At 34.7% G+C, this 22,863-nt stretch overlaps 1 non-coding gene and 1 pseudogene across 1 annotated transcript; one reads left to right on the top strand and one right to left on the bottom strand.

Annotated features, from left to right (window-relative positions):
- Nucleotides 1–1,456: 1,456 nt before the first annotated feature.
- On the top strand, nucleotides 1,457–12,884 carry LOC112089747 (annotated as a pseudogene).
- Nucleotides 12,885–14,417: 1,533 nt separating this feature from the next.
- Nucleotides 14,418–14,526, bottom strand: LOC112090102. Its single transcript, XR_002901458.1, has one exon. It is a non-coding gene; the product is annotated as a small nucleolar RNA R71 (small nucleolar RNA).
- Between the last annotated feature and the right edge of the window lie 8,337 nt (nucleotides 14,527–22,863).

Raw genomic sequence — 22,863 nt, 5'->3', positions numbered from 1 at the left:
TGAGCTGGCTGGCTTTTTTAAATCTGATCGTGGGCTTAGACAGGGATGCTCGCTATCGCCGTATCTCTTTGTACATATGCATGAATGTTTTATCGAAACTGCTTGATAAAGCTGCTCAGGATCGGAAATTCGGGTTTCATCCTTCGTGTAAGAACCTGAATATTACTCACTTGTGCTTCGCAGATGATTTGATGGTGTTTACGGATGGAAAATTGCGATCAATGGAGGGAGTGATCCAAGTTTTTGACGATTTTGCAAAATACTCGGGTTTAAAAATCAGTTTAGAGAAGTCAACGGTTTACATGGCTAGAATCTCTGGAGGAGTACGAGCTCAGATCGCAGAGCGTTTTCCGTTTGAGATCGGAACTCTTCCTGTTCGCTATCTGGGCTTGCCGTTAACAACAAAGAGGATGACGCAGTCTGATTATCTACCGCTGTTGGAAACGATTCGCATGAGAATTAGCTCCTGGTGAGCTTGTTTTCTGTCCTTCGCAGGCCGGCTGCAGCTTATAAGATCAGTTATTGCGAGTCTTACTAACTTTTGGTTGGCAGCTTTTGTTTGCCAAAGCAGTGCATTGTGTAAATTGAGAAATTATGTTCGGCATTTCTATGGTCGGGACCATAACTAAATCCTCGGAAAGTGAAGGTGACATGGAAAACAGTGTGCAGACCAAAAGAAGAGGGTGGATTAGGCATCCGACCAATCAAAGAAGTGAATAAAGTATGCTGTCTAAAACTTATCTGGAGAATAATAAACCCTCACTCCTCTCTTCGGTCCCGCTGGATAACAAAGCATCTCCTTCATCGGAAATCCTTCTGGTTTCTCAGCGATTCATCCTCGTCAGGTTCTTGGATATGGAGGAAATTACTGAAATACCGAGCTCTGGCAAGTGGTCTGTACCGTGTTGTTGTGGGCTCTGGGAACACGACATCATTTTGGTTTGATAAGTGGTCGGCTATGGGTCGACTAATAGACATCGTGGGATTTAATGGCACCATTGGATTGGGCATTCAGTTGCAGAATACAGTGGGTTCAGTTCTGGTTTCACATCGATAGAGAAATCATAGAGTGAGCTTGTATAATGACATCGAAATCGCCATTGAGGAGCAACGCCGTAAACAGATTACAGGCGATGACGAGAGAGTTTGGAAGTCTCGGACAGATAAATTCAAAAGGTCTTTCTCATCGCATGATACTTGGCTCAACATAAGAGAAACGCACCCACAAGTTGGATGGTATAAAGGAGTTTGGTTTAAGGATGCAACTCCTAAGTATTCATTCATAGTGTGGCTCGTTGTTCAGAATCGGTTATCCACGAAAGATAGAATGATTAGTTGGAATGGTGCGATCAACACAGAGTTTGTATTCTGCAAAGATCCACTTGAAACTAGAAATAATTTGTTCTTCTTTTGTCGTTTCACACGAGACATATGGTCGAAACTTGTTAGAAATCTTATGGGTAACCATTTCACGGAAGACTGGGATGCGATAGTTGCTATTTTCTCAGATTCGACTCTGCAATCTACTCCTCGGTTCCTGTTCAGGTATGCATTTCAGTCAGCTATTCACAGTATTTGGCGGGAGCGAAATAGGAGATGTCATGGTGAACAACCATCCTCACAGCATCTCCTTTACCACTTTATCGACAAAGGTGTTCGAAATCGTCTCTCATCACTCCGACTTCAGGGCAATTATCGAAGGAATGATGGTCTTCAATGGTGGTTTGCCACCAGATAAATTCTCTCCTTTAGAAGCAATGTACAAACTAGGAAACTATAAGCTAGCTTAGCTATTTTCATAAACAATCTCTGAATTTTCTGTAGAAAGAGGTTTTTTGATGAATAAATTTTACATTTTTCAAAAAAAAAAAAAAATTTAACTAATTTCTTTTTGCTGTTATCATGCACTACAAAAAACTGTGTGTTTTAAATCATTTAGTTTGTATCACATAGTTAAATGATTTTGTTTTGAGTTACTTATAGCAAATAATATTATAATACATCAGTTATTTTATTTGATTTAATTTGACATCATATAATCACAATTGATACAAAACTCTTTCATTCTACATTACTTGAATAAGAGTGATTGAAATTTTTTTATTCACATCAGTTAATATAATCGATGTGTTATATTATTTTTCCTGGCATCACTTTAAAAATAATTTACTTTTTACATCACTTAAATTGCATCACAATTAAATGATTCTATTTTGAATTACTTATTAACAAATGATAGAAAATATGTTCAGTTACGATAATTGATTTCTTTTAGAATTATTTTGACATCGGTTCAATTAAAACTGATAAAAATCTCTAATAATTTGCATCACTTTTATAAAAATGATACAAAATATATATATTTACATCAATTTTAATAATCAATGTAATTATTATTTTTGTTGACATCACTTACAAAAATTATTAAAAAAATTACATCACAAAACAGAAACTGATGCTGATAATATATATATTATTTCATTAAAGCCCAAGAAAAAAAAGTCTTAAAGTATGAACAAATCTATTTTTGTCAATTTTTCTCTACCTTTTACCTAAGGAGCTCGACCCCCTCTCTATATAAAGGGCAGCCTCATTCTTCTGAGAGACACAAATAGTTAACAAAGTGAAACTTTACAGCATCAGTTTAATATTTTTCTGAGTGAGGGTTTTGCTGTGGTGTTGGCCAGCACCTCAGATCGAGCTAAGTGTCGATCTTCATACCTATAGAAAGATTTCGCTGCAAGGAATTCATAGCAGTTTGCAGATCATAATTCCGAGGTACATTTCGTTTTTTACGTGAGCGCGACTTTGGCGAAAAATTATTTTTTTCTGCAAAATTTGATTTTTCCAGTTTCGCAGAGCCAACTTATGAGAGGTTTTGCCATCGATCCAGTAGGACTCAAATAGCGATCAACATACCGATCCGTACATCTCGGATCCCACTTTGAAGATCAACTTTCAGTTTTAGTTTCAGAGAGAAATCGTAAAATTTATCGCTGTATCTTCTCGGCCAAGAAACAACTTGGACTTGCAAATCTGAAACCCTAGTTTTTGTGTGTGTGTATGACAGGGCTTGGATACCAACTCTTATTATTCAGACTCGTCTTTGTGGTGTTTTTAAGGTGAGGACTGTTAAATTGAGTTAGTAAAAGTCTTGGATTGTAGATAATAAACCAAATTTACCAATCGCTACCATCTTGTGTACGGCTACATAAACGTAATTTTCTTTTTGACTTAAAGTTACTGTATGATTATAGAATCTCGTTTGTTAATTATGTATATTTTTTTTGTTTAGGTTATAATGGATAAGTCATGGATAAACAAATCACGTTTATCTCAAGATTATATTACTGGGGTGGAAAAGTTCTTGGATTTTGCTTTTGCCAAATTAGATTCAAACATGATAAAATGTTCGTGTTACCGCTGTTCTCTAGCCAAATCTAGATCTAGAGAAGATGTCGAAGGTGATTTAAAGTGTTTTGGTTTTTCAAATTCCTACACAAGTTGGATATTTCATGGAGAGGATGTTAGTGTTGTAGGAAATACAATAGAAATACCTCCTGGTATTAATATTGCTCCGAGTGAATTAGAATCAACTATGAATTTTTTGGATGATCTTTTTCCTAGTATTAAGACATCTGATGGAAATGGATCGAAGCAACCTATGGACACAGATGGACCATCAACTTTGAGTGGGAATTATGGAAAAGGAGAAGGCTTTGATGAGTTGTTGCTGACTTTAATCAGGAATTATATACAGGATACACTAAGTTTACCAAACTGTCATTTCTGTTGAAGTTCTATCATATCAAATGCATGTGTGGGATTAGTGACAAAAGAATATCTATGGTGCTCAGTTTACTAAAAGAAGCATTTACTCACGCTAAATTGCCAGATTCATTCAATGAAATGAAAAAAGTTATCTGTAAGTTGGGTTTAGCATATGAGTCAATTCATGCATTTCCTAGTGATTGCATGTTATATAGGGATGATGATGCAGAAAGACAAACTTGCAAAGTTTGTGAAGCTTCTCGATGAAAAACACATACAGCAAAGAATTTGATGCCTGGATCAGAGACTAGGAAAAAAAAGCTCCCATGAAAGTTTTACGTTATTTTCCTTTGAAGACATGTCTGCAACGTCTATTTATGTCATCAAAAACTGCTAGCCACATGAGATGGCATGCAACTGCTAGTAGTAATGATGGTAAACTTCGACATCCAAGAGACGGAGGTGCTTGGAAGGCATTTGATCAAAAAATATCCTGAGTTTGCATCTGATCCAAGAAATTTTAGACTCGGTTGGCTACTGATGGTTTCAATCCATTCGGTACGATGAGTTCTAGTTACAGCATTTGGCTAGTGGTTTATTTCCTTATAATTTTTCACTGTGGATGTCAATGAATCAGATATCGATGATTCTCTCTATTGTTATCCCTGGAAAGCACATACCTGGTAATGATATTGATGTTAATTTGCAGCCACTTATAAAAGAATTAAAGGAATTATGGTCTGAAGGGATCAAAACGCTACAAAACAAACATTTGACATGCGAGCAGCCATCATGTGGACAATTAGTGATTTTCCTGGTCTTGGAAATGTATTCGGTTGGTATACATATACAGCATTAGCCTGTCTAAACTGCAATTTTGATTCATGTGGACAACGTTTACGCCATAGAAAGAAAAATTGTTTTATGCGCCATTGTCGTTTTCTTCCTTCAGATCATGATTTTCATCAAAACAAAACTAGTTTTGATGGAAAAATAGAAACCCGATCTCCACCATTGAAGTTGACAGGTGCTATAATTGTTCACCAACTTGAGCAAGTTAACATTATTCTTGGTAAGAAACATGGTTTCGTTGGGAAAAAAAGAGGTCGAGGCAGAAATATGCAATTCTCAACAATGGAGGAAAAAGAGTATATTTTTTTAATCTTATTCGGAGTTTACTGTTGTACGCCATAATTTGGATGTCATGCGCATAGAAAAAAATGTGTTTGACAACATAATCTACACATTATTGGATGACCAAAAAAAATCAAAAGATAATTTACAAGCTAGAAAAGATATTCATGAGCTTGGGATACGTCCTGATTTGTGGCCCGATGATACCGAGAAGTACCAGGCAGCATATTTTATTTTGAATAATACTGGGAAATACATTATTCTAAATGTCTTAAAGGATGTAAAATTCTCTGATGGTTATGCTTCTAACATATCCGATTGTGTGGATGCTAATAAAAATCTATCAGGTTTAAAAAGTCCGCTACTTCCTTGATTATAAGCGGGAAATAATTTTACATACTATAGTTATCTATAAATTGACCACCACTAAATTAATTATATTTAGGGCTTCTTTACAATTCTCTTTGGAAAACAGCGCTCATATCAAAAGTCAGAAGTTCGCCTAAGATCAGGGTAACATTGTTTGATATTTGTGTGGTTAATCATATTTGATATATGCTTTTGTTCTGGGTTTGAGATAAAATAATCAAAATCAACTAATTAATTTTAAGATTTGCTGGCCGATTTCTTTCTAAAGTTTGTCTCTATTGATTTGTTTGTCTTTGTCTCCTAGGTTTAAACTATTGTCTCTTTCATTCTGAAATGGAGTTCTTAATCCAATTTGCATTTCGTTATTAGCTTGATAATTCACACACCCCTACTTTGTTACATAAAGAATCTAACTTTTTGCTTATACTCAAAGTTGTCTTTTTACGGAGTCGGCTTTTCACGTAACAAAAGTTATTCGGCCTCCTGATTATGTATTGTTTATAAGTCTATTATTTGAAAAAGTATCTCAGAATAGTACAATTGAATTAAAAAAACTTGGGGCGGATAACTACAAATGTTATATTGTCTTCACTTCGTTATTTTGCCTTCACTTTGTTATTTCCGTTGATTAGGTGTCTATGTTTTATTATTGAACTTATAATCTACTTTTTTTATAGTTCTAGAATAAATGTGGATCATGTTTTGTATGGTCAAGAGATCGAGACCTTTTGTTTGGAATTGATTCTGGATTTTCCCTTTTTACTAATCATCATTTTGGTTGCCTTAATTTATATAATTAATGGTTTAGTAGCTGAATTAGCTTCGTGTGTGAAAACATAATTGATTAAATGTTAGAAATGTGCTGCAAGCTTGAAAGTTGTTAAATTTCCCAGTGTCACAGCGATGGATTGGTTCTGAAATTGGTTTCCTGATTTCATTTTCCTTTTTTCATCATCAACTGTTATGCATCAAGTACAAATATCGTTTTTTTTAATGTACTAGATTTTTCACCCACGCTAAAAAACGTTACACGTGGGTATTTTGTTGATAAAAATTATATACAATCAATTAGATTTATTAAGATATAAATTTTATATATTAGTGTTTTAATAATGTATTAAAATATTATTGTTACTGTAATAATTTTTAAATAAATTGTGAAGTTTTTAATAGGTTTTGTTTTGAATCTATATATAGTATGCTATATTTCCAAAATGTATTATTTGGTCAAACACTTATAAATTAATATATTCAAACTAACAAAAAATTTACAAATTAATCAAATGCTACTTTTTAAACATAGTATTGACATGATGATAAAATATTATACATTCACTTCTTTAAATCATGAAGATAATTTTTTCCTCATTTTCACTTTTATTCCAATAATATATGTGTTCTTTAAAAACAATAAAAAACAATTAAATTTAAAATTTAATCTTTCTTCTTATCTTATTTAACCAATTCAAATTATTATTTTGATATATTAGTTTTAAAAATAAACTATAAATAAAATTTTTATTTAACATTAATAACAGCTTTACATTTGAAACCAAAACAATAGTTGAATATAAAATGAATAAAATCATACAAAATTTGTGAATTAAATATATTTTTGTCAATTAGTTGTGTAAAATTTTAAATAATTTTTCAATAATTATAAGTCATCTCTTCTAGTAAGAATGAGAATTGTTTTCATCATGTTTATTTTTATTCTTGTTATATCTGTTTTTTAATGAAAAATATCATATTTATTTATTTTAATGGGTTTTATATGATTATATTCAGTTTCATTATATTCATTTTTACTTCTTCTAATTATAAATAAGTAGGCAAAACCAATACAATTTAATAAATACAAATTTAGAAAAATTAAATAACAAATTGAAAAATTGAAAAATAAAAACTTCTACATTAATCTATTGCAATTTCTAAGTTGAATATATAAAATGTATTCCTATTAACAACAAAGAAAAAACCAATATGATATTAAAATCTTCATTATCACTATTTAAGCTACAAATTTAATTTAATATTTATAAAAAAAATATATACTACTTATACAAGTTTAAGTTACTTGATTTTAAAGTTTTTCACGTAGAATTTAAATAACTAATAATTATGATTTATATTCATCTAAATTTTTTCACTTTGTAAAACATATTTCTACATAATATCATGTAATATATTATACAAAATAATAAAAAAGGTTTCTATATTTTTTAATTTATTTTCTTAACCATAATATTAGAATTATGTTTTTTTTTAATTTACAATTTTGATATATATGAATAAATTTACATTTTTAAATGCTGATGTAGACGCCTTGAAAATAATGTAACTTTAACTGTTATTAATAATAGAATAATTTTAATTAAAAATTTTTCCTATACTTGTTTGTATTAAAAATGTAATATATAATTTAGAAACTTTTTAAAATTTATTTATTAATATGGACTAATAAAATTAACCTTTTGAATCTTATGTGGATGTCCTTAGAGGCATATAGCTTCAACTTTTATTTTTCTATAAATATATTGTTTTGTTAATAATATAATTTGGAAATTTTCTTAATTTTAAATATTGATGTGAACCAATAGAATTGAATTTTTAAATCATATGTGGACATTCTTAGAGGCATATAGCCTTATCTTTTATTAGTAATAGATTTAGAAATCAAAGATAGAAGATCTCACATGAGGCCAGTTGCGGCAAATGATTTTGGTCTTTCCTTTTTGTTTTGAGGCTTACCGCATGTATTCGGATGCTACTTGAACAACTAATTGTTACTTTTGTGGTTCTAGTTCGCTTGTTAAAATCCCTTTTAGATGCCATGTTATTCTAAAAATCTTTCTCGGATACCTCATTCTCCTTCGCCATAATGACAGAACCTCTTTCTCTATTTTCAGTGCTTCATTTTTCAAAAGTGTCAAGTATCAATCACTTGACATGTTTCTCGAATTGTTTGAAATTTATTATTCTTCTCAAATTCGATGGTCAAGATTTAGAGATTTTAAGGTCTCATTTTCAACATTAAAACGTCTTGTAGTGGCTTTGTTTATATCTCCTTTCATCATATTCTTCGTAATTTAGATAATATTTAAACAGATAGTTTAGTCAAACAGATAGTTTAGTCAAATTGTTTTTTTTAATTGAAATGGTTGCACACAAAGGAGAAAAAAAAAACTTACAATTTATTATAGTTATGTCAGAAAAATTTGGATGCTAATGTAAGAGTCTCTAAATATGTGTGCATACATTCAATTTAAATTTAAGATTTTCCTATTTTCTTATTTTAATATTATTTATTTTAGTTTTTTTATTATTAATATAGATTTTATATATAATTTCTTTATTTTGAATAATTTTTAAAAATAATAATAGAATTTGAAATCTTTTTAATATTCAATGTTGAGGTGGACCAATAAAAATTTTATACAAAATTTCTTTATTCAGCAATAATATTAGAATTTGTAAACTTTTTTAATTTCCTTATTCAGCAATAATATTATAATTTGTAAACTTTCTAGATTTTGAATGTTGATGTGGACCAATAAAATTTCTCTTTTAAATCATATGTGGACAACCTGAGAAGCATTTAGCTTCAACTTTTATTAGTATACTAGATTTTGCGCTCACACTACGCGTGAGTATTTTGTTGATAAAAATTTAATGCACACAATTATATTTATTAAGATATAAATTTTATATATTAGTGTTTTAATAATATATTAAAAAGTATTATGGTGTTAATCTAATAACTTTTTGTGGAAATTGTGAGGCTTTGAACGGTTTTGTTTTGAATCTATATACAATATGTCATATTTCAAAAACGTATTATTTGATCAAACACTTATAAGTTAATATACTCAAACCAACTAATATTTGTACAAAATAATCAAATGTTACTTTTTTTAATCAAGATACAAATATTACCTTTTAAACATATTATTGATATAATGATCAAATATTATACATTAACTTCTTTAAATCAAGAAGATAATTTTTTAATCATTTTCACTTTTATTTCCATTATATATCTGTATTTTAAAAACAATTAAAAACAATAAAATTTAAAATTTAATCTTTTTATTCTCTTGTTTAACCAATACAAATTTTTATTTTGATATATTCATTTAAAAATAAATTAACAAATACAATTTTGCTATGAGATTAATAACAACTTTAAATTTGAAATCAAAACAATAGTTGAATATGAAATGAATAAAATCAAACAAAACTTGTGAATTAAATATGTTTTTTCAATTGGTTTTGTAAACTTTTAAATAATTTTCAATAATTAATAATTTTTTTTTTTTCATCATGTTCATTTTTATTGTTGTTATATCTGTTTTTCAATGAATATATTATATTTAATTTTATCATATTTATTCTCATTTATTCTAATTATAATTAAGTTGGCAAAATCAGTATAATTTAATACATTCAAATATAAAAATAAAATAACAAATTGAACAACTCAAAACTAAGAATTTTTACATTAATCTATTGCAATTCCAAGTTGAATATACAAAATGTAATTTTTTGATCATTTTTGCATAGTATATTATATGAGACTATTTGAAAATATGTTTTGCATATGTGAAAAAATTTAGATGAATATAAATCAAAATTATTAGTTATTTAAAATTCTATGTGAAAAACCTTAGAATCAAGTATCTTAAACTTGTATAAGTAGTATATATTTTTTGATAGATAATAAATTTATTTTGAAACTTAAATAATGATAATAGAAATTTTGATATCATGTTGGTTTTTTTTGTTAATAGAGATTTTATATATTTTTTTTTAATTTATTTTCTTAATTTTTAATATTAAAAGTAAGAAACTTTTTTAATTTACAATTTTGATATATATGAATAAAATTGAATTTTTAAATGCTGATATGGATGCCTTAAAATTAATATAGCTTTAACTGTTATTAGTGAAAGAATAATTTTAATTATATTGTTTCGTATTAACAATGTAATTTTATAATTTAGAAACTTTTTAATTTTAATTTTTGATGTGAGCTAATAAAATTGACCTTTTAAATCTTCTTTCATCATATATATTTTTTGTAACTTAACTAATAGTTAAACATATAGTTTAGTCAAATTGGTTCTTTTACGTTATAACTTAACTTTATTTTTTTGTTTTTGTTTATTTGAAATGGTTGTACACACAGAAAGGAAAAAAACTTAAAAATTATTATTTTTATGTGAAAAAAAATTGGACGCTAATATAAGAGTCTGCAAATATGTGTGTATACATTTAATTTAAATTAAATTTTCATATTTTAATATTATTTATTTTAGTTTTTTATTATTAATATAAATTTGAATATAATTTCGTTATTTTTAATCATTATTTTTAAAAATAATAGAATTTGTAAAATTTTTAATTTTCCATGTTGACATTGACCAATAAAAAATTTATACAATATTTTTTTATTCACAAATAATATTAGAATTTGTAAACTTTCTTAATTTCTTTATTTAACAATAATATTAAAATTTGGAAATTTTCCTTAATGTTGAATGTTGAATGTTGATGTGGACCAATAAAATTGCATTTTAAAATCTTATGTGGACACCTTTAAAAGCATATAGCTTCAACTTTTATTAGTATAAAATAAGATAAGATTTATGTTGTGTAATGCCAATGAAGTCTATGTTCTTGATTTTGGGAACATATTAGAGTAATATGTATGCTTTAAATTGTTACTCTTGATCGTATATATTGTTCTGTAAATGTCACTTTTTAATTGAGGTTTATGGAGTATTCTAGTCTTTTAGTGATATCCAGTATTCAGAAACCAAACACCAGATGATATAACTTATGATTCTCCTCCTACATTTGCTCAAGATTGCAAAAGCTTTAAATGGAATGTACAAGTCATAGGTAATGTAAATAGATTGTATAAATATACTATGCTGATTTGACTTATCTTGAACTAATAATATTCTCATAATGTATATGATTATTAACAAGATACAACTGGAAACATAGAAGGAAAAATGGTGTCAGCCAAAGATGTTTGGAAATTGCAAAATTGCAAAGTGATAGTACAGTTCGATGGAGATAGCGGCCAACCCGTTGAAGATTCTGGAGGTTTACTTGGATCATGGTTGGGTCAATTAAGTACTGATATAAATTTGTTACTTATTGACTACACTGAATGGAGATTGGTTAGTCTTAACACAAAAGATAAAGTGTGAGATGTAATTCAGGTAACATCTGAAATTTTACAAATAGTGTTGAAACGTTTTGAATACTCAAATATTCGTGTAGTTTTATTTAAATTACGAGAAATAATTATTTCTTTATTAATAATTTATTATGACAGCACATTATTCTCGCCACATGGAGATATTGGCTCAAAAGATATTACTGATGTTGTAAATTTGTAGGCAATATTTTGATTTGATAACCCAACGACAAGAAGGAAGCATGTGATGAGTGTTCTAGGGAGCAGATGCAAAGATTTCAAAGTGCGTTTTTGGAGAGATTATAAACGGGATGATCGGCCTGCAATACTGCAAAATTGACCCAATAATGTTTCTGAAACTCAATGGCGTAATTTCGTATGCTTACGGTTCACTGAAAAGTGGAAAGTACAGGTTATTTACTAGATAGACTGTTATAAAATATAGGTAAATTTTTATTCTTGAGCTTTCAGAAAATGCAAGAACGGAGTACAAAGAATCAAAAGAAGAACACTATGCCTCATTTGTGTGGAAGAAAGAGTTTTGGAAGGAAAAGACGTGAGATTGTAAGTAAGCAAACTCTATTGCGGGTCTCATACATGAGAATACAATCTAATTATGTATATGATTTTTGCATGTACCAGAAAATCAAGACGGGAAAAACACCAAGTCGAGCTGAATTCTTCGTTGCAACTCATACGAAATCTGATAGAAGCTTTGTATCAGAGGAAGCTAAAATACGTGGGGTTAGTTCAATTCTTAATTGATTCATTTCTACTTTAATGAATTTTCTTTTGATTATGCCGAATATTATATTTTAATTCACTTTCAGGAAGCACTTACAACATTGTTAACCGAAAATCCATCAAGACAAGTCACAGCCAATGTTATAGCTAGTTTGGATGATGAATATGCCCAAGTGTTTGGTCCAGAACGGCCAGAATGAATACGTTGTGTCAGACGTGACCCATACCTTCAAAGTTATTCAGCAAAACTACTATAGTAACACCAGAGATAGAAAGTTCTTAAGTCTATATTCAAATGAAGACACTTATGAAAGGATTAGAAGAAAAAAATAAATCTATGAGTATTTCATTCAACAGATACTTGGTGCTCAATCTGACGAACAGGTATGTCGATCATTTGTAATTTATATTATATTTATATAATCTATGATTAAAAAAAACTGATATTTTAAAGTGTTTACTTAGGCATCAATTGCATGGACTGCAAATTTTATGGCTGCTTTCAAGAATTTAGCAAATTCTACCAACTCTCAGGTGAATGCAATTTTATTTATAAATTTCATAGGTTTTAAATTTCAGATGATATACTAATTAGTCTTATTTTGTTGTCTATTTTTTTAATCAGGAAATGGGAGATGATACTAGCGGAAATTAGAAAGGTGGTGACTGAAGACTATGGTGGGCATGTTCAACATTAGTTTGGAACTTTATATTTAATAATTAGTTTAATTATGTTTTAACATTTTTCATTACGTACGAGTGAATGATGCAATTTATAAGCAATTTAGATTTTCATTGTGATTCAGTTATTAATATATTGATTTGAGTTTTTAATTAATTAATTGAAATAGTTTAATATTAATTTGTAAATATTTTTACAATTAATTAAATTAATTTTAAATATGTTAAAATGACGTTTATAAATATATTAAATTAACATCATTTTCTATAAAATGACGCAAACCATAAGATGCTTATGCCTCAATTGTTATATGTGATATAACTATTACGATCATTTCTGTTAACTGATACTAATTTTAACATCAATCACACACAAATGTTATAAATAGTCATTTGTTATAAGTGATATAATTGTTACTATCATTTATTAACAAACGATATATCATTTGACATCACTTATTTTAACTGTAATAAATATTAGCATCAATTACACACAAATGATATAAATATTGACATTATAACAATCCTTTGTTATAAGTAATACAACTGTTAGCATCATTTATTATCATATGATATATCATTTGACATCAGTTATTATAACTGTAACAAATGTTAGATCGATCATTTGGCGCCGTTGCCGGGGATTTCTTTCGCTGCCTTTTGCTATTTTTCTTGTTTTAACTTCTGTTTTAGACACCTGATCTCTAGTTCATTCTTAAAGTTTAGCTGAATTATCTTTCCCTTCTTTTGTCTTTCTCTGAATTGCATGAATACCAGGCGCAGACCTGTAGAAAACATTCGAATTCTAGACGAGATAGACAGACACAAAAGAGAACTTCGAAGACTTAGACGAACGCAAGGAATGGCCAACGACGACCAGCCTGGAGATCCTATTAACCGAGCTTTAAATATGGACCAAGACGGGTCCGAACATGGAGAAAATGAAGAGAATGATCACAGAGGAGGTGATCATGCTCAACAAGATGGAGAGGAGGATGAGGTTCCTCCGAGAAACCACCAGAATCGCGAGAGAGAAGAACGTGAAGACTTTGATGCACCCATCAATGCAGCCGATGGTGACCACCAAGGAATGCAGCCGAATGGGCGCGCTAACTGCCCTGTGCAGCCAGCAAACCAACACCGAAGACAAGCCATCGCATAGCTGATTTTGATGCACCTATTCAGAACCGATCAGCAATTCAAGTTCCATTTCTGAACCGAAATGAGTTTGAAGTCAAGCCTCAAATCATCTCATTAGTGAAACAAAACCAATTTCATGTAGTTCCTTCTGAACACCCAATGGACCATATCGAGCTCTTTGAAGAAATCTGCAGCATGATGAGAACAAACCAAGTTCCAGCAGACTATTTAAAGTGTAAGTTGTTCCCTTTTTCATTAGCAGACAAAGCTCACCGTTGGTTGAAATCTTTGCCTGCAGGATCGATTACTAATTGGGAAGAGTGTAAAACTGCTTTCCTGAATCACTTCTATACTAAGTCAAGGTCGAATTTGTTGAGAACAAAGATCTCAAGCTTTCAACAAGGACCGACTGAATCTTTCTATGAAGCCTGAGAACGTTTTAAGGAGTATGAACGTGATTGCCCTCACCATGGATTTCCTGGATCAAGCCTGCTGAGCACATTTTATCGAGGTTTGCAACCAAAATACAAACTTTCACTTGATACAGCTAGCAATGGAGATTTTGGACAAAAGATGATAGCCCAAGGAAGAGCCCTCATCGAAAATTTGGCTCAAGCCAATAGCAATGATTGTCCTGAATACGATCGCTCGACGAAGCAAACCGGAACAGACAACAAGGAGATAACCGAGTTGAAGAACATGATGAGCCAGCTTTTGAAGAGCAACAATCGCCCAATCCATGCTTGTGAGACCAACAATGGCGCAGAAGATGAAGGACCTAGTGATATCGATCACATTAATCAAGCCTTTCAAGAAGAAGAGGTGAATTATGTAGGAGCACAAGCACCATACCCAAACCGCTTCAACAATGGTTTCAACAACAACTTCCGGAATGCAAATTACAACAATCTCTCTTACCGCAATCCAAATGTGGAGAATCCTCAAGATCAGTACTACCCACCACAGCAAAAATCCTTCCAAAACAAGTTCCAAGGTGGAAACTTCGGAGGGACATGAGCTTATCAACCGCGACAGCCATATAACTACCAAGGTACGGGTTTTAACAATCAATTTGTACAACAGCAAGGAGTCACGATGAACCAGCTAGCTTCACAAATCGGTAGACTTGAACAGTCCATCCAACAGCTCGTTATGACGAACGAAAAAGCATCTAAAGACATGAACGTGAAGGTTGATTGCATGTACAATGACCTGAACGGGAAGTTTGAAGCTTTATCTTCGCACCTCAAAAAGCTAGACGTGCAAGTTGCCCAAACAGCCGACTCTATGAAGAGGCAAAGTGGAGTTCTTCCAGGAAGAGTTGAAGATAACCCTAAGAGGTTTTGCAATGCCATAACCACACTGCCCGAAGAAGAGGCCAGAACCAATGGAAAGAAAGAAGAAACCCCAATCTTTGTACCACTTTACAAGGATGTCGATGCCAAGCAGCCACCATTTAAGGTACCTCAACGATCACCGTTTCAAAGGCTTACAAAAGCCGACGATCCAGGACGTTTTGTTTTCCAATGTTTCATTTCAGGAATCAAGTTCACAGACTGCCTGTGCGATTCCGGAGCCAATGTCAACATCATGTCAAAGAAATTTGCCGATGGGCATAAAAACCTTAAGGACATCGACGGTTAAGGTTGTCTTTGGAGATTCATCTCAAAAAGATACTGAAGGGGCGATTCATGATCTACAAGTTCTAGTGGGAGATAAGATTGTTCCAGCGGATTTCCAAGTCCTGGAGATGGATAAAGACAAGGAGAGGCCACTCATTTTCGGGAGACCATTCCTAGCTACCGTAGGAGCAGTAATCGATCACGCAAACCGGTATGCTGTTTTCCTCAATGTAGATCGCAGAAGGTTTTATCCGACAATCCTAGATGATTTTCCAAGCAAAGGAAACCGGCCAAAAGAGAAAGAAAAGGAGAAGCCAAAAGCTTTTGCAAAGATCAAGATCATCATTCCACCGGATGCAACATAAACTAGTGAGGACCAAATCCAGGAGCTGATCGAAAACACAAAAAGGGTTTTAAACAATGTTAAAATCCGAAAGAAAAGTAAAGGAAAGAAGACGGCTCCTCAAGGAGAAGAAGTAAAACCTCCAGCGACCGGAAGTGATAAGGGCACATCAAGTGGAGTGCCATTCAAATCAGCCTGATTCTTCATACCTACGTCGAGCTAAACGACTTAAAACAAAAGCGCTTAATGGGAGGCAACCCATTTAGGTACTCTTTCTTTTAGTTTTCTTTTCCTTTGAACAATTTATATTTTCTTTATCTTTTAAGTTTCAGATATTTTATAAAACAAAAACACAAAAAAATCAGAAAATTAGAAAAACCAAGAAGAAAAGGGTAGGTTTTCAGCTGCTCGGCCCGGCAAAGACCTGAAAGTTGGACGAAGGCCGCAGGAGAAAGGGCCGCGGTCGCGATCAACCGACCCGCGGCCAAGGGAGCATCGACCGCGGCACCGTGAATGTGATTGCGGCCGAGCCCTTAATCGCCACGGTCGCGCGTCTCCTGACCGCGGCCGTTGGTCATTGAGATGGGAATGCGGATTTCCACCGCTTTTCAAAAGTTCCCGGAGTTTCCCGGTGATTTCTGGAGTATTCCCGGTAAAGCCCGTTAAGATTTTCCGTAAGTTTTAAACCTCCGTTGCGTGCAAGACAAGAAAGGTAAGTTCCCGTAAACTTATGAATTCCCGAAAATTTTCCGTTTTTGCTACAAAAACGCTTTTTAAAGAAAGGAAATGCACTTTTTGGATCAAAATTCCTTTTTCTCTTCTCTTCCAAAAGACTTGGAGATTTAGGAGATAGACCACTTTTTTCAATTCTTAAGCTTTTTAAGAGATTCTTGGCCCAAACACCACTCTTTTTCAAAGCTGATTTCAATTCTGTCATCAAATCTCTCTTTCCAGCAAGGTATAAAGCTCAAACTCACCATTTTTAATTGATTTTAGAACTTAGGGTTTTCTTAAAAAGCCCTAATCTCGGTTTATTGATGGTGAAAATAGCTTAAGAACAATGAATTATCCTTCTAGGTTATCTAAAATATCGATTTTAACACCTAGCTTAAGAGGAATTGAGATTTTTGAAATTTGGATTTCACATGCTTTATAAAAATCGAATTTGGAACAGCAAAATTGATGAATTTTATTAAGTCTTGTGTGATTAGTGATTAGTATTAGGTAACCTATAGATTTGACATGGAAATTGCTCATTAAAACCGGTTTTTAGAAAATTTCTATGTTGAGAACATCAAAAATCCGAATCTAGTCATGAACTACTCGATTTCTTCAATTTAATGTCAATTATGCTTGCTTTTGGTTTTGACTAATCTCATGATACTAAAATTAGTATAACTGATCGTTAATGTGTTAAAATCAGCATCCATATTCAATCTTTTTCCAAGAATCATCTCGTCTTGCAGAAAAATGGAACAAACTAGATCCCGAAGAAGCCGTCGCATTGGTGACAGCTCTGAGGACATTCCCGATGATGCTACACTTGGAGAGTACATGCTGAACCAAGCAAGACCGAGAAGAAGAAACTATGTGATGAGATTGCTCCAGCACTCAAGAGAAACGAGAGCAACTCCCGAGCCACCACAGATCCGATACGTTGGTAAGGAGATAAACCCGAGAGTGGACTATGCAAGACGTTTCAAGAAGCTGAACATCAAACCCACGCCTTGCATTGATTATCATACACTTGAGATGCTTGGAATTAGAGAAGATGTAATCTGGTACATCGATGCACTTAAGCTGAGACCCTACATGGAGCTGAACCTTCCAACTTATCCTGAGCTAGTCTGCGAGTTCTTGGCAACTATTACACTCCACCACACTAAGAGGAGGAACCCCAGAGCATCTGATGGCATCTTGTCATTCTCTATCCGCGGACAGCCTTGCTCACTCACCATTTCTGCACTTTGTGAAGCTCTTAAGCTTCCATACACCGATGGCATTTACATTGAAGATGAACCCAATTTTAACTTGTGGAGAGAGATGGGCCATGGAGTCTATGATAGCGGGAGATCCAAGTCAGCCCTCTTTATTCATCCTGTAGTGAGAGTTGTGCACAAACTCTTAGCACACACGATTCTCTCTAGAGCCAACATGGGATGTGTTTTGAAGACCGAGCTCATTACGCTTCAGATGCCATTTATGGATGACCCACGACTTGCCTGCTTTGCCTGGATCATAGCACAAAACATGGTAAAGGTGAAGCATGACTTACATGGTTGCGAGGACGCTACTCCAGCTTACGGGAGTGCTATTACAGCGATACTACAGGCTGTAGGATTCGATTTCTCATCTGATGATCCACTTCCTGATGTCTGGTATGACCTACTTTATCTCTCTCGCGATCACACTATCTCTCGTGCCGCTTTCGATCCAGACATATTTAGTTACAAGTATTGCACTGGCACTGAAGAGCACCGAGTCTGCTTGTCTTCAGCATCAGTCCCGAGATTGAGTAACGGAGGACGTCCGAGATGGACTCCGGAACCCGATGAGTTTCTGCCATCTGTACCTCGTCTACCATTCACCATTGGCCAATAAATAGTGGCCAAGGCAAAGCGTGATGCAGCTGCGGCCCGTGCTCATTTTCAGCCATCTGTTTCGACCGGCCACACCTCATCATCGACATCATCGCACACACATTCTGATCTGGAGCGCAGAGTTGAGAGACAGGGACGACGCTTTGAGCGCGTTGTCACTTTCCTACAGGAGCAGCACCATTTCGCAGCAGACACATCGGACAACGAGTGATTGATCAGCACTTCACTGCCATCACGGTTCTATCATCATTTTCTTTTCTTTTATCTTATTTTATTTCGCTTTTATTCACCATCTTCTCACCAACTTTTTCACACTGGGGACAGTGTGTTTTAAGTCTGGGGGAGGATGTCTATCCGTACTAATCATTTTCTTGTTTTTGCTTTCAAATTTCAAGCACTTTTTAAATTTTAATATGTAACCTATTTGACATTAAGTATTTTTCAGGAATGTTTGACACAAAACTATGATGATTTAGACCTGCACGCTTCTACACTATGCATGATAGCTCATTTGTGGTTAGCACTAGACTAGTCGGTAGCTAGAGTACTTGCACTACGAACTCCCACCAGAGGACTTCTATTCATGGACATTATTTCTGACAGGATATACTAGCTCATTTTATTTGACCTTAATATTGACATCTAATTTTCTCATCATTGATTTTAGGCAGGCATCGACATACACATCTAGGACGTTTTTTACCCTCACTTTTACCACTCTTTATCGTCCTAGATGACCAGTTTATCTTTATCTGGTACCATACCCTAAACCCAAAACCCTTGTTTTCAATCCTCATGCATTCTCTCTCTAGTTTATATCAGCAGATATGTGCAAAAACGTCGGAGAGAAGAGGAGCGACGAAGTTTTCAGTCACTCACAAAGGAGACTGAATGGAATTGGGAAGGAAGAGTATCAGAAACCTCGTGAAGCTTTACAAGACAGATCTTAACTGGTAATTTCGTGCTCTCTATGACTCTATATCTAAAGGTGCTCCCTCTCTTTCATCTTCAAAAAAAAAAAAAAACGAACGAATGAAAAGAGAGAGGGAAACAAAAAGCCTAATGATTCCTAGATTGTCGAAATTTGTGGAGCAAGAAGCAACTACTAAGCATTTATAGAGCTATGTTTTTGAAAGATTTACAAAAATATAAGTCTGGGGGAGTTAGGAGAGAACCTGAGGAAGAAGACCAGGAATCAAGACGAAAGTGACTGAAAACTGTAGATACCAACAGCTTCACTCTCTCTTGCGGTTTTGCATAATATCCTGCATCCTCCAGATCTTCAGGTAACCCATAAACACTTTAAGCCTTACCCCTAGAATAACCTTTTTGACACCTAGCCTAGTTTGCCTTGCCTAGACTTTCTTTGATGAGAACCACCGAGATTTTTAATGAATGTTAAGAACTACTTGACTGGAAGTTAGATCTTAGTGCATAGATTTTCGCATGACAGATTAACGGACTAGTTATGCCTGTATTGCTAGTGAGAATTTTCTAGGCTATTCCCGATTGAAGCATACTGATTGATATTGGTCTAGAAGTTTGGTCTCTGAGATTTTGTTTAGTTCCTGCGTTTTCAAACCTCTCGCCGAGATTTAGCCTTTGTTTTGTTTGAAGACAAACAAAAGACTAAGTCTGGGGGAGTTGATAACACCGGATTTTGACCATTTTTATGGATCACTTTCATGTCTTTTACAGGTGTTTTTACTCCATTTTCAAAGGTTTTCAAAGGATTTCTATGTTTTCGGATTTTAAAAGACTTTTCAGGTAATTTGGGATAAAGAGGCACAAATTGGAACAAAAAGACTCTTTTGGATAAATGCAGACCGTCAGAACTCTCATGGAGAGACGAAGACCTTCTCACCGTCTGATCACCCTAAAAATTGGACAGCTTGTAGAAGAATCAATCAGCTTTCAAATGCTCTTGGTTTGGAGTCATTCCAACGGTTGGATCTCAAGATATTCCATTAGCCCCAGAGCCACTCGAAGACGGCCAGCAAGTCACGCGACCGCGGCCAACAGCCCACTCCCCGCGGTCACAAGCCTCCCGACCGCGGCCAGCCACCTATTTCGCGCGGTCACGTCATTCCTGACCACGGCCGGCTAACTCCGAACTAAAACCCATATTTCTGAAGCCCAAAGTCATTCTCAGCCTCAATTCCGGAACCCTAGAGACCATGGAGTATTGAAGACTATAAATACTTGTCATTTAGGTCGTTGTGTGAGCCAAAACTCGCACAACCAGAAATTTGTTTAAGGAAAACTAAGGGATCGGAAACTTCTAGGGTTTATCGCCAAAAACAGTAAGATCGAAAGAAAGTTTTTCTTGCTGTAAAAGTGTTTAGCTCTTATTGCTTAGGGTTGCAAAAGTTACAGAATGAATTGTATACATCGTCTATTTATACTAACTCTCTGAACCGCCTAGCCGAGAATCTCGGGAGAGATTTTCGGAATATTTCCTTATCGCCTCGTGCGGCTCACCGCCTTTGTATTTCGCCTAGGGTTTTTATGGGCTTCGTGTCCCAAGACCACGGTTCGGCCCATCATTCTCCTTTGCCACGGCTCGGCCCATCTAACTTCTTCACGGCTCGGCCCACTTGCCATTTTGGTCGAGACATGATCTGGTCCACCTCACCGAGGCGCGGCTCGGCCCAAGCATATTGGAGTGGGGCTCGGCCCATTTCTTACGATACGGCTCGGCCCGTCTATCTTTCTTCACGGCTCTCCCTACTGGTCTATCTTCACGGCTCTCCCACTTGGTGAGAACGGCTCTCCCACTTATCTTGGTGAGAACGGTTCTCCCACTTATCTTGGTGAGAACGGCTCTCCCTCTTATCTTGGTGAGAACGGCTCTCCCACTTATCTTGGTGAGAACGGCTCTCCCACTTGTCTTTCTTCCATACTTAGCCATGTTGAGATGGTTTTATCTGCTTGGGGTGAAAACCGACCCCAACAGTTAGCCCCCCAGCTCGTCAGTTTCGGAGGCGAGAGTGACGAGGTCCATTACTCCTGACCGTAGGATAAACCATCGAGTCAAGCTGTTATGACGTAAGCCCAGACGAGATGTTGTGGGAATGAAGACGCCGAGGCGTTCCCAAGGAGTGCCGAGGGTGCCGAGGTGTTTCGAAAGGGTACCGAAAATACCGAGGCAAGTTAAGGACGAGGCGATTCCGTTTAGCAATGATGAGCCGAGTGATATATTCATAAATTGCATCATTTAATGTACATATTCTAGTCCAAATCATGTCTCATTTACATGCATTTTAGGTCTTTAGGCATTGTTTTAGGACTTAGGAGATTGCATTAGGTCAAGAGAGTTTTGCATGTTTTGGAGTGTTAAACAGGTGCTTTTGGAGTTTATTTGGAGTGGAGGATGTGATTCAGATGAAGAAATGGAGTTGAACTTATCAAAAATGGTGAAAAGGAGCAATTTTGGGTTTCTTGGCAAAATGATGTGATGGCCGAAGATTCTCGGCCAAAATCCTTCCCGCGGGTAGCTTTCTCGGCCAAAAACACGTACCGCGGTCAAGTCTCTCGGCCAAAAATCCCGGGTGCAGATACATTTCCGAAATCGCGTCACCGGAAGCTCTTTCCGGCCGATTAAGCTTACAGGGTCTTCAGAACAGTTGGAGATAATTGAGTCAAGAACCCAGGACAGGTTGAATAAATGCATTTGGAGCACTGAGCTGAAAGATACGGTCAGCGGAAGACAGACCTCTCTCGCGTCCATTCCGGAGCAATCCGATACTCCTGAATGATCGCCTGTCCGGGGAACCTTCCGGTCCGATTCAGCTGTCGGGGGCTTCATCAAAGTTTGAGAGGGTTAGATCACGGTTCCATATCAAGTAGAATCACTCAATTCGGACGCGTTAGCAGAAAGTTAAGCTCGGCGGAAGAAACTCCTGTCTCGCTGCCGTTTTGGACCAAACCGATGAGCTCCGAAGAATGCGAAGGACGGTGCACTTCCAGGCCGATTCAGTTTCTGGGGCCTTCATGAGAATCAGAGAAATTTGAGTCCTCTTTCCAGAAAGTCCACGATTATTCAATTCGGAGCTATGAGAAGGAAGATACGGTCTCCGGAATGGACACATGTCTAGACGCCTCTCTCTGATCGTGTAAATTCACTGCAAAGATGAGCCCTCCAGGAAGCCTTCCACTTCCCAAGCACCGAAGCTTCCTTCACCAAAGTTAGAGATATAGTAGTCCTCTGTCCTCTGCAACCGGAATCACTCAATTCGGACAAGTATC

The sequence above is a fragment of the Eutrema salsugineum genome, unplaced genomic scaffold, assembly GCF_000478725.1.
Source record: "Eutrema salsugineum unplaced genomic scaffold, Eutsalg1_0 scaffold_11, whole genome shotgun sequence".
Lineage (NCBI taxonomy): Eukaryota > Viridiplantae > Streptophyta > Magnoliopsida > Brassicales > Brassicaceae > Eutrema > Eutrema salsugineum.
Note: the sequence above shows the minus strand (reverse complement) of the source record. Positions and strands in the feature narration are given on the sequence as shown.